At 48.3% G+C, this 18,722-nt stretch overlaps 1 non-coding gene across 1 annotated transcript; it reads left to right on the plus strand.

Moving 5' to 3' along the window:
* The first annotated feature begins 18,254 nt into the window (after window positions 1-18,254).
* Window positions 18,255-18,361, plus strand: LOC113837188. The gene has a single exon (XR_003487860.1). It is a non-coding gene; the product is annotated as a U6 spliceosomal RNA (small nuclear RNA).
* Window positions 18,362-18,722: the final 361 nt, after the last annotated feature.

The following is an 18,722-nucleotide window of genomic DNA, read 5'->3' on the forward strand; positions in this document are numbered from 1 at the left end:
AAGTGAAGCAATACCACTTCTCCTGGTCTCATTTATCTTACGGCTTATAGCCCCTCTGTGGTCAGCATGCCTCGAGCTTCGCGGACATTTAATTATGAGCACATCATAAATGCAGCTGACAGGGCAGAGGCTGTGTGGGGATATGCCTGGCAAGGGGGTCGCAGTCAGGAGGACTCAGCTGATGTACCCCCAACGAGGACAGGAAAGACCACTTCTCCAGTTTTCCCTCTGCAACTCCCTGCTGCCCATCGAGATTGGAGGACCATCCTGGGGGCTTCTCCACATCCCTCTGAGTCTGTGACTTGGCAGCCAGGCTCTTACATTTAAGTCATGCCTGTGGCCCAGCCTATCCAGATCAGCTAAGAGTACCTTCACTGCCCCACACTTGGAGGGCCCCATGTGTGGGCTCTACTGTTGGTTTGTTTGGTTGGTTTTTGGTTTTTCAAGACAGGGTTTCTCTGTGAAGCTTTGGAGCCTATCCTGGCACTCGCTCTGGAGACCAGGCTGCCCTCGAACTCACAGAGATCCGCCTGCCTCTGCCTCCTGAGTGATGGGATTAAAGGTGTGCGCCACCAACACCGGGCCGTGGGCTCTACTCTTAAGCTGCTTCGACTGCAAGCTCCAGGAAGCCCATCAGCCTTCCCGCTTGGCAGGAACTGCTTGGCTGTAGTGGGATAAGGGGACAGCCAGGGTCAAGCATAGTGGTGCACAATTGTAATCACAGCATTCAGGAAGCAGAAGCCAGAGGATTTTGAGTTCAGGATCAGCCTGATTGCATCACAGAGCCTAGTCTGGGTTACATAACAAGACCTGTCTCAAACATACAAAAAGAAAAGAAAGAGAAAAGGGAAAGAAGGAAAAATGGCTAGGGTCTGAAGTGTAATTCAGTAGTAGGGCACTTGCCTAGAATCACCTAGTGAGAGGCTAGGGCTAAAACTTAATGGCAGAGCCCTTGCCTAGAATCCCCCAGTGAGGGGCTGGGGGTGTGGCTCAGTGGTAGAGCCCCTGCCTAGCTTACACAAGGTCCTAAATTCCATTCCCAGCAATATAAAGGAGTTGGGAGGAGCTGTTCTTAACAGCATCCCACCATTCACAGAAAATATCTCTCCAGGAAATCAGAAAAAAAGGTGACCTTGCATCCTGAGTGATGGAGCAGGACACTCTCCGTGTACTTCTAATTAGCTGTGGCTTTGATACACTAGCCAAGGTGTTGGGCACTAATAAGGCCGTCAGCTTCTCAGAGAGTGGGCCTGGAGCTGCCAGATCTCAGAGTGTCGTGTTTCAAAGCAAGTGTCCTCAGAGGGGCCGGGGTGCAGATTCCTCTGCACCCTGGCAGGCTCATGGAGGAAAGACAAAGCGTATAATAAGGGTTGCGCAATGAGGGGCTCTGAAGAGAAAGCTGAAAAGTAGCTATCATGTTGGCAGATAAATTCCACACACAATTATTCATTCCCAGCCCCCTTGACACGTAGATTAATGAGTTTGATAACCCAGGCTTCTAGGAAGTGGATTCTGCCCTTCTCAGGCTTCTCTCCCCCTTTACCTACAAACAGCGAGCTGGTCTATGGAGAAGAAGAAAAAAAAAAAAAAAAACAAATCGATACATTTGCAGTAGCCATCGCTGCTTGCTCGTGATTGGAGCCTTACGTCAAAACCAGGATGTGTCTTCTCCCTCCTGGCCTGGGAGGAAGCCATAGTAGTCAGAGGAACACGGAAGGGACTGGAAGCTTCAGATCTTGGACTCCACTGAACTCCTGTTGGCTGCCTAGACTGGGCACAGGGTACTTTCAGCTTCATCTGCTGCACCCCAGGCTAGACTTCCCAATGGCACTGGCCCTAGTTGCTGCTTACTCACCCACTCGACAGAGAGGCAAAAGGAGAAAGCACAGCAAGGATGTGCTAAAGGCCCCTACCCGACTCTGGGTGTCATCGGGAGGATGGGTTAGCAGCTGTGAGCCTGAGCCTGGACTGAGTTCAAATCCTCACAAGGGGGAAATGCATCCAAAGTAGACCTGTATCTTTGTCAGCACGCTGTGATGCCCAAAGAGGGGGGAGCGAAATAGTGGAGGCGCCCCTAGACTCGAAGAGCACCTTCCTGGGGCTGGGGAGACGGCTCGGTGGAGAAAGAACCTGCCTTGCAAGCCTACGGGCTGGAATTGAAACCCCAGAACCCACATGAAAGTCTGGTAGGCATGCTAGCTGCCTGCAGACCCGGGGCTGGGAAAGCAGAGAGAGACAGGATCTCTGGGCCACGATAGCTGAACCACCTGAAATTGACAAACACTGGACGTGCTAAGAGACCCTCGGAAAAGATAGTGGAAAGCCGTCAAGGAAGATACCAGGCATCAGCTTTGTCCATCATTCACACGTGTGTGAGCGCGCACGCGCACACACACACACTCTCTCACGCACACTCGAATATATCCTATAAAAGAGACTTTAGAGAAAGTGGGTATGGAAGACAGTAGAGTAGAAGGGAAATAAATCCCGGGGCAGAAGGGTTTGGTAAGAAAGGGGACAGAGAGATAGATGGAAAGGGACAAGGGAAATATACATGAAAATCCCATAAGAAAATCTGTCACTTTGTAGGCTAATTTTAAAAAAGAAAAAGAGAAAGGATCACATCCCTAGAAGTGGGCGTGATGGCCCACACTTGTAATCCGAACACCCAGGAGGCTGAGGCAAGAGGCTCAGGGGGTTCCGGGCTAACCCAGGCTAGATAGTGAGAGCCTGTCGGAGGGAAAGAAGAGAGGGAGGAAAGGTGGAAAAAAATAAGTAAAAAGAAAAAACAAACGTGTCTTTTAGTGTCCTCATTAGCCGTATGTTTCTAGAGCTCGGTTCATTTTCGTATTGCTTCATCCTGCTGTTTGTCCTCCAAAAGTAGAGCAGGGGTGGCAAGCAAGAGGGACGAGAGCAAAGTCTGGCTACCTGAGTCGAGCCCCAGAAGCCACATGGTAGAAGGAAAAGGACAGCCTCCTGAAGGTTGTCTTCTGACCTCCACACAAGTGCCATGGCAAACGCATGCACTCTAAATAAATAAATAAAACGTAATGAAATTTTTAAAAATGAATAACTGAAAATAATGCACATTTGCAACAAACCCAAACAAAATTAGGAAGAAGAATACAATAGGTGGTCGTCAGGAAGTGTGTCGCTGGGGCTGGGCTCTAAAGTTTCAAAAGCACAAGCCAGGCCAAGCTTCCCTCGCCCCCACCTGCTACAACGTAGCTCTCAGCCATTTCTCCAGCACTTGCCAGTATGCGGCCATCATGCTCCCCTTGGTGATGATGTGAAAAGTCCTAGGTACCCCAAGCTCTCACTGCCATGCACTAACCCACTCCAACCATCATGGCCTCTCCCAGGAAGAACTTTATCCCTAAAGCAGTGTGAAAAAAGACCCCTCTCCTCCCCCAAGTCACTTCCACGGTGTGTTTTGTTACTGTGACAAGAAAAGTAGCTAGTGCAACAATGAATAGCTTTTAGTATAAATATGTCACAAATGTGCTTAGGACACATTGATACTAAAAAGATAATTCGCTATATGAAGTAACAAGATAATGTACTAAGAATGTTTTAGCATTAGTATGCCCCATGCATGTTTGAGACATTTATACTAAAAATTCTATTCGTTATCTGAAATTCAAATGTAAGGAGCCACCTAGTATTTCATCTGACAGCCATATTCAGGGTGTCCTTGGGAAACTACTCAAGGAAGAATCAAAAGATGACTAGAGAGATGTGAACATATGCAGGACCACGGCATGAGTCCCCTACCCCAAACACCGTGTCCCTCACCCCAAGTGCAAAGCCATCAGCTTCAGAGGGAAACAGGGGCCATTGCTCCTGAGCAGATCTGAACCCATTGCTGCGTTCTGGAGCTCTATGCAAGAGCTTAAAGTTGGGAAAGGGTCTCAGGCTAGAGGTGTGATCAGGACCACGAAAGTCCAGAGCCTTCGAGGCATGATGGTACACACTTGTAATCCCAGCATTCAGGGGACTGAGACAGGATGATTCTAAGTTCAAAGCCAGGCTGGGCTGCACAAGACCCACATAAAAAAAAGAAAGAAAAAAAAGAAAAGAAAAGAAAAGAAAAGAAAAGAAAAGAAAAGAAAAGAAAAGCTCCCCAGAGAAGCAGGACCCAGCCACACACCATACATGCCATCCTACCCTGAAGCTTGGATGGGAAGGCTCTCTGCCCCTTCAGAATGGCACTTCAAGCTGACAGGTCCCATATGCTGGCGCCAAGTAGCAAAGTGACCTGTGCCGAACCCCAAAAGACCCAGATGCAAAGAGGCCAGCAAGCCAACAGCCAAACACAAGGCAGGTCCGTCATTTGTGATCAGTCAATAGACACCTTTCCAAAGCACGGGGGTTGACTTAAACAGTGACCTTGAGACCTGGGAAAGCTAGCCAATAATTTGCACAACTAAAAGCAGGAGACAAACTGGGACTTCACAGTCAAGTAACTGCTAGGCCTGGAGCGGTAGGCAGGCCGAGCTGGTAATAGGGACAAAGCGGTATCTTACAATATGCCCCTGCTATCTCCAGAACACTCCACTGAGCCCTTGCGCACCCGTCCACTAGAGGCCAAAACCTAGCCCCTGGCAGGCCTCACTACAGCCCACTGTCTCATTGGATTCACAGTTATTGATATATTTGAAACAACTGCCAATATTTTAAAATCACTTTTCACAAGAAAATCCGGGGGAAACGTTTTTCTTGAAACCTCAGTCCAACTCAGTTTCTCGAACAGCCCAGCACCAGGAACCCAGGAGGAGCTAGACAATAAACGCTTTTTTGTCTGGGAAGAGTGAGGAGGCCAGGTCTGACAACATTAAACCCAGGCTCAACTGGAGGGAGCCAGAGAGAGCTTCTCCCAGTCCCCCGCCACCTCCAAGACAGGATGCAGACTAACTAGTCAGGTCTACAGTCCTCATCCTTCCCTTTCGTCTAACTCCTGCTCTGTGGGTACCCTGTGGAAACATCCTGTTGTTTCCACAACAATCTCAGCACTTCTTTAGATGCTTTTCCTAGCCTCTCCCCTACCCCAAATCTATCAGAAGAGCTATTTCTTTCCCCAAAACAAGCGACTCCTGTGCCCACAGGTCAGCTCTGAGTTCCTCCCCCAGAGGCACGCATTGGCTGTGTCCCGTGCCGACAGTAGCGTGGACTCATGAAGCATCTAAGAAATTAGCAGAACTTCAGAGAGCAGTCTAGCCAAGCCAAATCCATGACCCAAGGTCAAAGGCAAGAATCATGTGCCCATTTCACAGTCTGGAAATGGCGTAGAGGGGTCACCATACCTTACAGTATGAACGCCCATAAAGGGGAGAGTTGTGTCACCACCTGATATGGTAAAAGCAGAGGCGGCGGGGCATCCTGATTGGCTGGTTCTGGGAACTGGCATTTTGGGCAGAGCTTTAAAAAGGATAATGTATCTTTAAGGCCAGGTGCCCTTCAGGGAGCGTCGTGAATAAATGTCTTCTCAGATGCCTGTAAATATTCCATCGTCTCTCTGTCATTACTACTATGAAATGATAATGAAGCATGAAAGAAATATAATTCCATATTCAGATGACAGCATTAGCCTCCATAAGCAAACTGAAATATTTATTAGTAAAATGTTCGGTATCTACGCCTGTAATCTAAAAAAAAAAAAGGACAAAAATGTTTTATAATAAAAAAGAGATTGAATGCGGAGGTAAAATGTGGTTGGCTGATTTTATTGCTTATTATTAAATCCTGGCAAAACAATTATTTTTTTCTTTTCATTAGTAAGACACCCAAATTAAAACTCTGCCCTCCGGCTGCAGCTTTACAGTAGTGATTAAAAACAAGGTATCGTGATACATGGGGCTTTTGACAATGGCGTAATCAAATTCATTTGTATTGTTCAATCTTTCCCTGACAAATATTTTTACAGTAAAATATACCAAACAAAGAATCGCATGCAACAACTATCAATACAGAGGAATTAGGAACCCTTGTCATTATTTAAAAAGCGAACGGATACGACGTTGCCATAATCTTGAATACAAACGGTAGTGTGTAGTTAATTAGGGTAATTATTGCCTAAATTGTGCTTAATTGTCTTATACTGAATAGGACGCACGAAGGAAGCTTTTTGAGCTCCCTACAATGCCTGAGTGCCACCAAACTCCTGAGTTATAATTTAATAAGTTCTGATGGTATTTCCTATAAGTCAGAAAATGCCCCTGAACACAAACTAAGAGGCAAACAGGAACCAGCATCCTGACCTCTCTTTCACCCTGTTGAAAAAGAGGCGTAGGAGGGTCCTTCAGTCCGGCTGCATCACTCGAGCATCCTTGTACTGGGAGCACATTCCTTAAAGGAAAGGGGAAAGAGAGAGCGGAAGGAGAAAAAAAAAAAAACAGAGTCTTTGAAGTGAATGAAAAATTAGAAATTCAAGTGACCACGATCAATTCTGAAACACTGCACAAAATTAATTACAGTTTTGCATCAGAAGCAAGGATGTAGATTTCAGACAGGCGATGTCATTTATCTCAACCTGCACAATACACAAGGCGATTAAAAAGCCAACTGTGTCCCCACCTCCCGAGTCGAAGGCCTCGCTGAGGCTGTGAAGTACAAATGATTAACTCCAAATTATGCAAGGGACTGTGTGCCTGCTTCAGCTTGAATGGAGTGTGTGGTGAGTCCCTGGAGCTGGAGAGGGACAGATCTGAGGCTCTTTATCAAAATCCAGCCTGGCCACCACCCCACCCCCCGACAGAATCGAGATAAATTACAGGGAGAGCTGGCCAGCATTGCAGAGGGCTTGCTCTGCAAACTCCAACTCTCCCTCGATTCCATTTTTAATTGCTTGTCTTGAATTTGCATGTTTGGAAGAGCAGGTTCAAGGATTGACTCCATTCTACAGACAAACGAGACCAAACAGTGTCCCAATTCATGTGGAGTTTCGGGGACCTGTCAGAGGAAGTGAAATATTTGGCTTTGTGAGCCCTGATAGGGAGACACATACCAAGTGGGGATGCTCCCTCCCTCTCTGGCCCTAGGAAGCCTTCAGCATCCAGGAGGATCGAAGACGCCTCCAGATTTGGGTCCAAAGAAGCAAAGAAACTCATTTGTATCCCTCTTTATCTGTCCCCCCTCCCTGATAACCCCCTTAAAAAAAAACAGACAGGATTCACATGTGTTCAAAATACATCTTAACTCTGTTGTCAAAATGAACTCAGTATTAGAAAGGCTGACAGATTTTCTCCACTCTGAGAAACCACACATGGTGTGTCAACACACACACACACACACACACACACACACACACACACACAGGCAGAGTGTCTGCTTCCTTAAACCCTGTATTCACAGCTGATTTATTAACACAAAAGATGCCAAGTGGAAAACTGTCACTTCAAGATTTGTAAACACGGACCTTACAAACCCCGAGGTCTCCAACTCACCCCTGGGTTTCCTTGCAAAACCTGGGCTGCCTCTCCGGCCCATGCCAGTCTTAACCACCTACTCTGCACCTGCCACTTGGGGGCTTCTTAAACACAGGTGGAGACAGTCCCCTGCAATTTCTGAAGCTGCCTTCCAGCCCAAGGCTTGACCTGAGCTAGTCTGATTCACCGGTGATCAGGAATCTCACATGAAGACGCCAAGACTGAATGTGAGCACGGTCCACGCCTACATCACTCGGTTCCCAGAAGACAGACCTTCTACAACAGGAGCAAAACCGAGCAGCAGCCAGCCCTTGGCATGATCCCCTGAGGCAGACTGCACCACCTGCATTCAAATGGCCATGGTGGTGAAGAAAAGCCCACATATATAACCAGACACTCAATTTCCAGTGGAAATTGGAAACCTGGATCCTTTCAGAAAATTGCTGCATTTTTTTAATGTTGAATAGCACTTTAAGAACACGTAAAAGAACACTCTGCTGATCAAATATAAAGTCTTCTTTGCTTTATACACATTGTTTTTTCTCGGTGATGGGGATGGACTCCTGGATCCTGGACATTCTAGACAAGCGCTCTACCACTGAGCCACGCCCCCAGCCCCTCACTGGGGGATTCTAGGCAGGGGCTCTACCGCTGAGCCACGCCCCCAGACCCTCACTGGGGAATTCTAGGCAGGGGCTCCACCACTGAGACACACCCCCAACCCCTCACTGGGGGATTCTAGGCAGCGGCTCTACCACTGAGCCACACCCCCAGCCCCTCAAGGGGGGGGATTCTAGGCAGGGGCTCTACCACTGAGCCACACCCCCAGCCCCTCACGGGGTGGGGGGATTCTAGGCAGAGGCTCCATCACTGAGCCACACCCCCAGACCCTCACTGGGGGGATTCTAGGCAGGGGCTCTACCACTGAGACACGCCCCCAGCCCCTCACTGGGGGATTCTAGGCAGGGGCTCTACCACTGAGACATGCCCCCAGCATCAGGCATTTTTATTATCATGTATTAATTGTATAAAATAATGAAGTTCACTATGACATTTTCAATTACAAACAGTTCTGATGGCCAACTAGAGTCCAGGGTATCCCTAATTTCTTGCCTCGGTTCTGTGCTTTTGCTGAAAAGAGATGTTTCCACCGTTGAATTTTTAAGGAAATGCCTGGGAACAGCTCTCTTCTGTCAGAGTGGCCTATGGCAGCAGCCAGAAGGACTCTAGACCTCTTCCCTACACAGTTGCTCCTGGACAGCCTTGCCTCACACTGTCAGTGATGTCCTAACCTTGGAGGTTTGCCTGGTGTGATTTGGTGAGACAGCATCTCCTTTTATAGCCCGGGCTAGCCTCAAACTCACCCTTCCCAGCCCTTACACCATCACACTGGACTCCTAAGCTTAGCGATGATGTAGTTTCAGGACAGCTCACACTGCAGGTTGCTTTTGATTTCTGGGGCAGCCTGAACCCATATGTTTTGCTTATTAATCCTTGGATTTGTAGGTGGTTATATAAATACCTAAAAGCTGCCAATGTGAGATGGGCATACCAATGTGCTAATCCCACCCATCCGCCCCTTGCCACAGTCCCTCTGCTCACTGAGCCTAGGCTCAGCCCCTCGCTAGACTGAGTCCCCCTCCCCCATGGCTGGAAGCCGCCCACTAACACTGCCATCAGAAAAAACAAGATGTACTTGCTTCTGCAGCCAGCGTGGTGGCGCACGCCTTTAATCCCAGGACGTGAGAGGCAGAAGTAGGAGCATCTCCGTGAGTTTGAGGCCAGCCTGGTCTACAGAGTGAGTTCTAGGACAGCCTGGGCTACATAGAAAGACTCCGTCTCTAAAAGACTAATGACAGGCCAGTGTCCTTAAGGATGAAAAGATGGGCAAGATGTCATCCTGAGTGCCCAAACACCTTCTCCAGCCATCCCGGACCACATCGCTGGTTACCGGGACAAAAACAGTCTGCTCCTGGGATTCTCCATGTCCTGACAGCCGCCACCCAAACCCCAGCATGGCCCCCATTCAATCCTTAAGATCCATTCAGCTGAGGAAGTTACCAGATCAGAAGTGCACAGGACACATCTTGAGAAGCATGGTGGCGATGTCATTATGAGTAAATCATGGGAGCTCAGAGCTTGTATCTGAGCACAGGAAGCATGAGCTGACCACTGCCCTGCGGGTACCCAAGGAAGTAAATTTACAGTTCACGATGTCAACCCACCATTTAAACACCACAGTGACTCTCTCTCTCTCTCTCTCTCTCTCTCTCTCTCTCTCTCTCTTCTCTCTCCCCTCTCTTCTCTCCCTTCTCTCTCCCCTCTCTCTTTTCTCTCCCTCTCTCTCTTTTCTCTCCTTCTATCCCCTCTCTCTCCTCTCTCTCTCCCCTCTCTCTCTCCTCTCCCCTCTCCACCCCTCTCTCTCATGACCATGATGAATGGTGCATAGTGACAAGTGTTAGCCCCAATCTCAAATGTCCCCTGCAGGGCAGCAATGAAAGGAACACCCCTTTCAAAGAAACCGGTGGAAACTGTCAGGGGCCTCAGTCCATAATTGCACGCTACATTTGTGGGGCCTGGGAGGTCGTCAGGAGACCAGAATGCACAGCTCCCCAACACACAAGGAGCATTCCAGTGCAGAGAGATCTGGAAGTGAGGTGAAGGAACCAGGAAGTCTTTGCATCTGAACAGTCAAGCCCCACTGGCCACAGCCAGGGTCTCGGATTCCAACTACCGACAGCACGCACCGGGATGCAAACAGATCCAGCCCTCTTCAGAACTCACCCTCACAGTCTTCACACAGTCATTGCCCAGGCTGACGGCCTGCGTCGTGGCGTGTATGCATGGACCCTCTCTCCTCTGTCACCCATTCTAGCCACCACCCTAGCCCACTTTCTCTTCCTAAATCACCCCCGCCCTCTAGTTTATCTCTAGCTTTTAGTCTAGAGTCCACATGCTGAAGAAAGCCTGCAGAATTTGTCTTTCTGAGCCTGGATTGCTCCACACAATATGACCTCCAGGCTCTCTCTTCTTTTCCAGCAGTTCAACCTAGGATGGACATCTCTGTGTGGACGCGGCGATCATAAACATGGGTGTGCAGTTATCTCTGTGCGTGCTTTGGTATGTTCCCAGGAGTGCTGAATCATACCAGAGTTCTGTTTTTGGCTGAACCAGACCAACGGAAGATGGGTCTCCACACCCGGCCTGCTGGCCAGCCTTGGCCATCTGGAGGATAACCTTCCCGACTGAGATAAGATTGAATGTCATTTTTTCCCCTTTTCTTTCTTTCTTTCTTTTTTTGTTTGAAACAGTCTCATGTAGCCCAGTCTTGCCTTGAGCTTGCTCATCTCCTACTCTCCCCTGCCAAGTACAGTGATAAGAATCAAAGCCAGGGTCTCAGGCATGCCAGGCAAGGAGTCAACCAATTGAACAACATCTCCAACCCTTCAGTGCAGCTTTGATTTGCATTCCCTTGGTGGCTAAGAGTGCTGAGCTTTTCCTTCCAACCATATTCACTGGCCACCTTCATTTTTATAATTTCCCCGTTTGGTTTGCTTGCTCACTTATTGATTGGATAATTGGGAATTTTTTGACACGTAACTATTTTAGTTCCTTATATTTTCTAGCTACACTAACTCTCTACCAGATGAATAGTAGGCAAAAATTCAAAATCCCCTGTTTGGGGGATATGTGTACACTGTGTATTGCTGTGACTGGTGTAATACAAAGTGAATGGCCCATGGCTAGGCAGGAGAGGATAGGTGGGACTTCTGGGCAGAGGGAGGGAAACTGGGAGGAGAAATCTAGGCACGTGACTTCACCAGCAGACTTGGAGCAAGTGGATATGCTGTACTAAGAAGAGGTAACTGAGCCATTTAGCAGAACATAGACTTTTTAAAAATATATGTGGGTTAATTAAGTTATAAGAGCTATTTGGAGGGAAAGCCTACACTAAGGCCAAGCTTTCCTAATTAATAATTAGTCTCCAGGTCATTATCTGCAGGCTGATGGTCCAAAGATAATCTGATAAGAAAGCTTGCTACAATGCCCCCACCTTGTTCTGTAGATTGTATCTTCTCGCTGATTATTTATGATATATATATATATATATATATATATATATATATATATATACATATATGTCACTTGGTTGCTCCTAAAAACAAACACCTGTCTTCCAAGGAAGGGCAGGGGCCAGCTGGAGGTCTCTCTCTCTTTCTGAGGACTGCTTCCCCAGGCTGTAAACACCACCAGCATCCCTACACCAGAGTAAAAGGACTTAACGTTTGATACAAGGTCCCCAAGCAGTCATAAGTATCTCAGCAAAATCTTCATCAAAAGGACTCTATCCCTTAAGCTCAACAAAACAAAACAAAACAAAATTTAAAGAGAAGAATATTGCTTGTTATTTTGATGAATCAGAACACTGGAATTTAACAACTTAGGAAATCATTTTATAAAATATCACAAATTTTGCCAGGCAGTGGTGGAGCACGTCTTTAACCCCAGCACTAGGAGGCAGAGGCAGGTGGGTCTCTGAGTTTGAGGCCAGCCTGGTCTACAGAGTGAGTTCTGGTACAGCCAAGACTACACAAAGAAGCTCTGTCTCAAAAAAAATCACAAATTTCAGTGAGTTTGAGCAATGTTTATCAATAGCTTTTTCCATTCACAGGCATTCATGATTTGGTCGTAATAATTCATCACGGGACATGCACTAGATGTCTTTCTTGCTATGGGTAATGCCAAACTACAGCCATTGGTGGCACTTTAGAATATCCAGACTACCTCTCCTGGTAAGCCACAGATGAGCTGAGTAATTAGATCCCCCCAGAAGGAGAAAACAGCACTTCCCACGAGTGGTCCACACTCCCAGAGTCAACGTGTGGCCTTCGGCAAGAAGACAATGGCCTGAGAGATGACATGGCTTGCAGAAAGACTCAGAGCAGCCTGAGACAAGCAGGCCAACCCAGGGCACAGGCTCTGTCCTCAGGGATCAGGGCCAGGGGTCGGGAGGGCTCTATTAACACGTGGCTATCTCCAAACTCATGAAAGGGATGCTATAAACCTTGAGCAAGGTCAACCGTCTTCAAGTCTGAAGGCAGGACCTACCTGCTTCCATCCTGAGTTCTCAATGAGCTCCACTGTACAAGTGGATGCTGTTTGTGGAACGGCACCTCGGGGCCATGCCTAGCTGTCTGCTTGGTAGAGGGGTTAATCACACCGTCTTGGTTAAAACACAGTGAGAAAAGCGACTTGAGGGAAAGGGGATTTATTTGGTCCATAGCATGAGGGAAGGAATTCCTCCGTCAGGGGCTTCGACTTTGGCCCCATCACATCTGCAATCAGGGAGCAGGGAGAGATGAATGCTGGCTCTCAGCTCGCTTCCTCTTTTTTACGTCATCCAGGACCCCAGACCACAGAATGATCCTGCTCACATTTTGGGTGGATCTTGCTACCTCCAATTATCCTAATCTACATAATCTCTCACAGGCAGCGCCCAGAAGTTTGTCTCCCAAATGTTTTTAGATCCTCTCGAATTGACAATCAATCAACATTGCCCATTGTACACACACAGGCTGGGTAAAGACAGATGAAACTAATGTAAAACAACCGTACCATTTTCCAGGGCATCGCTGTTTGGCCAGTGCATTCTTGCCTCTCTCTAGATCTTTCCAAAGAGAAGCAGACCTAATTCAATGAAAAGAGGGTCCTGGGAGATGACGTTCATAGGACAGTTTTCATTAACTCTATACTTGGCAGTGGCTTTTCAGAGGCTTTGAGATGACAGTGAAAATACCATGATTGTCATTCCCAACTAGCTATGAGACACTACACAACCCAAAGCTCGGTCTTCTCAGACAGTATCTCTATCCAAGAGCGGTTTGTCATGTTACTGTAACAACAACTAGGTTTTGCTGTACAAGCCAACAGTGGTAATGGGCCACTTTCAGTGAGGATGGTAAGCAAAGCAGGACGGTGAAAAGAAAGTCATCGCTACCCAGAAATCCTCGCCTCTCCTCAGGTCTCAGGCTTATTGGCTATAAAATAGAAACAGAATAGCACACTCCTCACAATGTGGTTTGGAGGCTCCAAAGAGACAATTCAGGTGAATGGCCTAAGATATGACATGGGGATGCTGGCCCTGGGGACCACAGGATGTGGGTAGTCTGTCTCCTTTAACATAGCCACTAGAACTGGTGTTGAGAAAGAAAAATAATTATGTTTCTGGTGTGGAACTTCCCCCTGAATATTTTTGTTAAAATAGAAACTATACAAATAGCCAGTTCCAATAATAATAATAACAATAATAATAATAACCACTGGAGAATTTCTGATATTTGGGGTAAAGAGGGAGTGAAACCAGAGGCCTCACCGTGACCGAAACACCAAAAGGTGGAGTCTGTGATGACTGGCCAACCTACTCCTGGTCCCACACGAGAGGCTGGCAGTCCCTGCAGACAAGGGTCCATCCAAGGGCCCAGCTAACTTCTGGGCAATGCCTGGATCAGTAAGTAAAGCCGAAATAACCGCCAACCATCTTGCCAGCTGGCTGCGGGTATCTAGCCCAGCCCAGCAGAGGATAGCTAACTGGCCCAGATCACAGACTCCCCAGCTGGCCATGGGACCACAGCGCCTAAGCCACCAAGCTTTCAGGAGGCTTTGTCACACAGAGCAGCTGAGACCTCCTTCCAGAGACCTCACTGCGCAGATGAAATGTCAAGTCTGGACATCTTTCTCCTCACCTCTGCCTCTAAATGGTCATCCCTCACTGAGATTCCACATCCGTATGCTCTCCTCTCAGAACCCTCCATGGCTCCCTAGGATCAGGTCTCACCTGAAAACTCCATCCCTTCCAGATAGACTCTCAAGCAGACTCTAGATGTCTCCTGTCACTCACCAAAGCTCCTTGAGGACCGAGCCACAAGCTTGGCACTGCTGGAAGGGGGGGGGGGGCTTAAAGAACCCCTGGTCTCAGCCTCAGCGCTCCTCTCCTTCCACTGGGACACCGTCCTCCAGGCCCCTCTTCCCTGGGCACCAAACCTGCCTTCACTCGCTGAGATCAGGCTCTGGAGAGCAGAGCTTCTCACTCACCCTGGAATGACCACCCTAAGTTACCTTAGCCTGGGTTCCCAGCATGCACAGGGGCTGCCAGGGCTCCACCGAGGCTGCTGCGGCTGCTTGTGGTGATGTGTATCCATCCTCACAAACATAACACCAAACCAGTGCAGATGTGGGATAAAGAGGAAGAGTACCAGAGACAAGCCATGCCATGTAACTGCACACTTACAGCCAAGGTACAAACGGCCTAAGGCTTCAGGGTCCGATTTCTGCCCCATTCAGAACAAAATGACTGTGAACACCACAAAGTAATGGTGTGGCCTGGAGATATAGCTTAATGGTGAACTCCCTGCCTAGAATCCCCCAGTGAGGGGCTGGGGGTGTGGCTCAGTGGTAGAGCCCCTGCCTAGAATTCCCCAGTGAGGGGCTGGGGGGGGCGTAGCTCAGTGGTAGAGCCCCTGCCTAGAATCCCCCCAGTGAGGGGCTGGGGTGCGTGGCTCAATGGTAGAGCCCCTGCCTAGAATCCCCCAGTGAGGGGCTGGGGGGCATGGCTCAGTGGTAGAGCGCCTGCCTAGAATCCCCCAGTGAGGGGCTGGGGGGCGTGGCTCAGTGGTAGAGCCCCTGCCTAGAATCCCCCAGTGAGGGGCTGGGGGCGTGGCTCAGACATGAATTACCTGCTTAACATATGCAAGGCCTTAAGTTCAATATTAACTACAAAAATAAATAAATAAATAAATAAATTTTAAAAATTAAAAAAAAAAATGAGATCTAGGCATGGTGCAACCTGTGTGTGATCCAAGTACTTGACAGGCAGAGGCAGGAGGACCACAGTTTGAGGTGAGCGTGTTACATTTCTAGACTCTGCCAAAGAAAGGGAAGGAGGGAGGGAGAGAGAGAGGAAGGGAGGGAGGAAGGAAGGAAGGAGGGAGGGAGGGAGGGAGGAAGGAAGGAGGAAGGAAGGAAAGAAGGAGGAAGGAGGAAGGAAGGAAGGTAGGAAGGAAGGAAGGAAGGAAGGAAGGAAGGAAGGAAGGAAGAAAGGAAGGAAGGAAGGAAAGAAAAGCAATAGTGGGCCCTCTCCCACTATTGGAACCTCCACCCAGCCCCAGTGCAGCAGACTCCGTGTGAACAGCCACCCAGCAGAGCCGAGAAGACAGCACTGTTCCCAAACCCGCCGGCCTCAGATGTCAGCCGTCTGTAAAACCCTCACTGTGGTCATTAGGAACCAACACAGTTGGTTCAGCCTACAAATACTAAAGCACCAGCCTACCCTAGACGCAGCCCTCAGCCCTGCTACCGCAGATCACGGCTGCTTACGGAAGTCAGCAGCAGCTGCCCCCACGCCAGCCTCCACGGCCTGTGCAGCCAGGACCCCAAGTTCAGCTTCCGCTTTTCTCCCACCTGCTTGGTGGTTGTAACCAAAGGACGCTGAGGGGCTGTTTTATTGAAACGAAAATGCAGTTGTCTGACCAGTAAAAACCGCCTCTGTAGGTAATGCCAGTGATGGATTTTTTAAGCCTCTGTGCTGGCACACACTTCTACGTTCGTGGTTATTATCCGTCCACTTCCCAACCTGAAGAGGTTAGGTTGTTTAAAGATTTGTTAGCTATGAGCTGCTTAAAGAAGGCCAAGTATGAACTCCCAGCTAATTGAAAAATAGCATTTTATCAGATTCTCCCCCGATATTATATTGTAATGGTTGTACTTAGAGGACTCTCAATACTTCAATAAGTGGTGAAATTAAAAAAATCACATCTTCGGGGCTTTACAGAAATTGTGGCTGTTCCCAATTTATACTGCTTTTTTAACCATTATTTTCTTATATTTCCCACAATGCCTCGGATCAGAAGCAAACAGAAACTGAGTGATTACCCCAAAGTGTGCTAGATGAACTGGAAAAAGTCTATTCAAACAAAGCTCATTAGTTCTGATACCTCCAGGGCTATGACAAATTAAGCCGCGGCTGTGTGCGCTTGCAGACAAAAGGGTGATGCCGAAAACTCGGGCTGAGCTAGGCACTGTGTCAATAAATTCCCCTGAAAAAGGTAAAAACTACAATTGGAGCTAAAATGGAATCCCTTTAAGGAGCGTGTACAAAATAGATCATCCGTTCTTTCTTAAGTACGTCTATGAACCCGTCTGTGATGAATTATTGCCGCCGAGGAGGTGGCCACTCCGTAGGGGCTGCCTGGTCAGGTGCTCAGAGAAGGTGAAGCTGGCTAAATCCACCCTCTTTGCCTTGCAAAGACTTGGCCCTGCCCGGAGGAAAGTATTCCAAACCCAACGGGCAGAGCGCATGCTTCCAAAGCCCAGAAATCCGGGGCTCTGGCTGCCTGCAGGATCCCAAGCGAGAGCCCACGTTATTCCCAAAGCCAGGCTGACAGCCACCAGCTTGGAATAGCCCAGCGACCTGAAAAGAACCTTGTCTTCTCAGCCAAGAGAGGCTTGGGCGCCATAGCCAACATCGGTATCCTTTCTGCTTGTGGGTCCATTTCAAACGGGAGCTCCTAGAAGCATAAAAAAGTATTTGTGAGCAGTCTGGCTGTAGAGACTTTTATAAATATTTATGGAATGGATGGGTGGGTGGGTGGATGGATGGACAGACAGATGGACTTGACATTTAGGTAAAACCACGTGAGTGTAATGGTTGGCCTTGATTGTAATTTTCATTTGAATAAGAAACCCCTAGTAAGACACACTTCGGGCCTGTTTGTTTGGGAAGTTCCACAGATGATGTACCCAACCCCCGGAAAACAAGGCCACCTTTTGGCCTCTGGGCTGTTTCCTTTTAGGCACCCAAATGGGTTATCAACCCGGTCCTAGAGATCTCTGGGGTCACAGGCCCCAGTGAAGTTAAACTCAGGCCTGATACCACAGGAAAAACAAGTCACAAAAGTGAGAGAGCTCACGGAGTGGTTTGCAGTAACTCTTAAGACCAGACCTACTTTCTCCATGTCAAGGTCACAGATGGCACACAGCATTCCAACTCCAACAGAGTAACCTGTTCTCCCCTTTGTCTTTACATCTGTGCTGTGTTCCTATTTCTCTTGCTCCCCACCCCCCCACCCAACCATCTACGCGTCTATCGAGACGCAAAATATGGTCTTGTAATTTTTGTTTATAGGAGCAGTTTGAGGGCAGGGGGGATGTGGTAATACTCCCCTCTGCCATCCCCTTGGCGCTCAGTAGGTCTCAGTGAAACACTACGTGCCTTTCATTGTATGGTGTCACAGCATCCCTCATGCCTTGAGTCGTCAACCCTGAGGGACATCTGTAGTAACTAAGCCCAGAATCCAACCACCTCCCCTTGACCAGACAACTCCAGGGAAAGCCTCTGTTGCCATGGAAAAGCTGCACAGAGTCTAAGTTCTCACTGTTGTCTTTCTAACGTTGAGAAGTATGTGGAAAGAAAATGAGGTGTCACGGGCAGTCTGGGTGCTCCCGTCACCCCATCAAAACACATCTGGAGAGCTGAGAGGGCAGGGGCATCGTGGAGTCCATAGGATCATGTTTCTGGAGTGTTGATACTCATCTGGTGGGTGCTGTTTTGGAAGGATGGAACCTTTTGGACTTGGGACCAAGGTGGTAGATGTGGGGCCCCAGGCACGAGACTCAAGGGTTCCTGAGTTGCTTCGTTCCAGTATCATTGTCTATGCAAAGAAAAAGAGAGTGGTGTGTCCTTGCTTTTCTGTTACTGTGATTTAAAAGAAAAAAGCATGACCAAGGCAACGTAATTTGGGCTCATGGTTCCAGAGGCATAAGAGTTCATCATGGGTGCTCGCCTCGGCAGCACATATACAAAAATTGGAAGGATACAGAGAAGATTAGCATGGCCCCTGCCCAAGGGTGACATGCAAATTCAAGAAGTGTTTCATAGTTTTTTTCTTTCCTTTTCCTCTTAAATTTTATTTGGGGGGTGCAGGGGCAGAGGGAGGATGTGATGGGACGGGCAAATGGATGGGATCGAGATACGTGATGTAAAAGACACAATAGATAAACAAATAAAAGTTTTCGTCATGGCAGGGAAGCATGGCCCCCAGTTGAGAGCTCACATCCCCAAACCCAAGCAAGCTGGAAGCAGAGGGAACAACCAGGAAGTGGGGCGAGACTATAAACATTAGACTTCCCCTAGTGACCCATACTTCCTCTTACAAGGCTGCACCGCCCATAACCTCTCCAAACAAGGGGAGCCAGTGTTGAAGAACCTGAGCCTATGAGGGGTGCTTCCCTTTCAAACCATCA

This window comes from Cricetulus griseus, chromosome 9 (assembly GCF_003668045.3).
Source record: "Cricetulus griseus strain 17A/GY chromosome 9, alternate assembly CriGri-PICRH-1.0, whole genome shotgun sequence".
NCBI lineage: Eukaryota > Metazoa > Chordata > Mammalia > Rodentia > Cricetidae > Cricetulus > Cricetulus griseus.